This window comes from Buceros rhinoceros, unplaced genomic scaffold (genome assembly GCF_000710305.1).
Source record: "Buceros rhinoceros silvestris isolate BGI_N320 unplaced genomic scaffold, ASM71030v1 scaffold39058, whole genome shotgun sequence".
Classification (NCBI taxonomy): Eukaryota; Metazoa; Chordata; class Aves; order Bucerotiformes; family Bucerotidae; genus Buceros; species Buceros rhinoceros.
In genome coordinates, this window is record NW_010428391.1 from 402 (window position 1) to 3,006 (window position 2,605).

A 2,605-nucleotide genomic window follows, 5' to 3' on the forward strand; every position below is an offset into this window, starting at 1 on the left:
GCCATGGCTCCCGTCTCTTTCGGGTGTTCCAGTGAAAACAACAGAAGAGTTTTGCCATCTGACAAAAGCTGAGCTAGTTTTGTATTTTTCAAAATATTTGCCCATCAAACTCTTTAACTGTTCCTTTGCTAATCCTAAAAAATATTCTTGATTTAATAGAGAGCTTGTGGTGCCTCGGACTCGTTCAGGATGTTCAGCGCTTCACGCTATAGCCACAACAGCAAGCACGACGTAAAGACAAGACTTGTTATGCTAAAAAGGATGAATTGTCCAAGTTTTTGGCAAACAGTCTTTCCTGTCTCGAGGATTAATGTTGTAGCTGAGACACTGCTTGCTTTTATGACCTTTCAAGGAAAGGATATTCCTCATCTTTACATGGCACTGAGCCTCGAATCCAGAAAAAAAAAAACAAACCCTGTAAGATGAGAAGCAAGCAAGGAATACAGAAGTTGGTGTCTAGACTTGCAAGGCGAGATCTCTGCTCCCTGAGCACAGCTTAGCACACAGCTGCTGAGCCAGCGAGCACTCTGTAACTGCTGAACGTCAAGACGTGGGTGTATATTTAACCGTTTTCATTCCTATTGATTTCTTAATAGTAGGGAGAAGCCAAAAGCTAACGTTTTAAACAAATTGCACGGGAAAATCTCAATTATATGGGAACAGGGCCAAGGTACGAGAAAAACCGGTACACATCTACCCGCTCCAGAGCTCACGGCGTCCGATTTCCCAGCTTCATTGACAGCAGCACCACCAATTTTTTGAGGGTTTCCTGTCAACGGGTTTTGGATCAAGACATTGTCAACGTCTCTCTGACAGAAGTTCTCTCTCCAGAGCTCAGATAAGGCTGGTCGCTTCCTCCTCTGCAGATTTCGGGTTTTTGATCATCAGCTTTCTCATCTGCTCACACAATTGCCTGAGGTAGCTGTGCTTCAGAGAGAAGAGCTAAGACACTGCTTTTACCCTGTTACGAAAGAAGTACCAGGGGAAAACAAACTGAAAGAGTAAGACAGAGATAGATCTCATTTAGTCAGTGTAATTATTACAGATGCAAGTGAGTTTTTCCCGTGAGTGAGCCCACTGAATCCAGCTAACCCGGGTTTGCCCTCATCTGCCTGTATTTCCTACCACACCTTTCGTTTCTAAAACCCAGCCTCCTTGTTGAGTAAACATAGGAATAAAATCGGCTAAAAACCCAAACAAGTGTTAAAACTGACAGATTATGCATTGTGTGTTGTGATGAAGCAGTTTCAGACTAGGTTGGGGTTTTTTCCTTTTGATATTTCTGCAAACATAAAACTGGCCACCTGTTTCTTCTGCTTCTGCTGCTCTCTGTCCTAAGATAAATCATCCTGCGAGCGTCTCTGCACGCATCTTGGTGCTTCCTGTACCTGAAGCAGGTTTTTTTTTCACTACTGTGAAGCCATCAAATTTAATTAATACCGGAAATATTGACTTAGTGCTAAGAGAAACTTTATCATTAAATTAGAAATTCTTGTCGAAGTGATGCCAGCTCCCCATCTGCAGTGCAAGTCAGACACTGGATCTCGGTAAAAGTATCAGACGAGATTATGGAAGTAAAAAAGCCTTAGTAGTTCTGCTCAGCAGTGACTGTACGGCTCCTGCTAACTGATGAAAGCTCTGCTAGAACCCTCCTATCTTATAGGAATCATACTGCTGCGGTCGTAGAGATGCCTTCAAACATTTAGGGAAAAACCTGAGGAAGTTAAGGAAAGTGAAAAATTCAAGCAGCAACTGATGGATAGAAGTTGAAGACTGCAAAAAAAAAAAAAGCATAGATGAGCTGGAACAGAGTAGTAGGGGATGAAGAGCTACAAATGGAAGAAGAAAGCAAGGTGTTTTAAAATACTGATGTGTTCAGAGTAAGCATGTTATTGCAGGTACTTCTTTAATTTGTAGAAAATTAAGAAGGGAAGTTGAGAAATGTGCAAAGGTACAAGAGATTCTGTGGGAAAGGAAAGGGCAAATCACTCCAGTCTGTTTGGAACGGTGAACACCGTAGGCGCAGTGTCAGCAGCGCATCAGATTCGAATTGCAAACGACTCCCCCCACAAAGAGTAAGTAGGTAGCAAACACAAATCTTCACTCCCTGCTGTGGGCATGAACAGAGAGGGAACGCAGACTTCCACAACTTCCTCAACTTTCTAAGTTTCCTTCCCCAAATTACCATAAACCTAATACTGTTTTCCTGCAAATATGAACCTTCTGAAGTGGGACAATGTCTCATATGGAATTACAGCAAAACGCAAAATAACGTTTCCTGACGTTGTTGTCCGGTATCTAACGTCTTTAGTGCAGCTCTTTGGTCAATGGCTCTTTAACTTCCAGCGACAGGAGATGGTATTTCCCGTCTGGGTAAACCACCTCTAATAGTCTACACTTTGCGCTTTTCATGTTCTTTTGTTCTTTCAGAATGGCTGAGAAAACTATTGCAAAGACTGATGGGCCCGAAGAGCCTGTGTTTGGGCTTGGTGTTCCTTTCTCTCGGGGCTGTTCTAGCCCGCCTTCTCCAGAGCAGAGCCTGCTGTTCCTGTCTGACACAACCCCTCTCCAGTCCTCTCCCTCTGCTGGGACTCCTGCAGCGGTT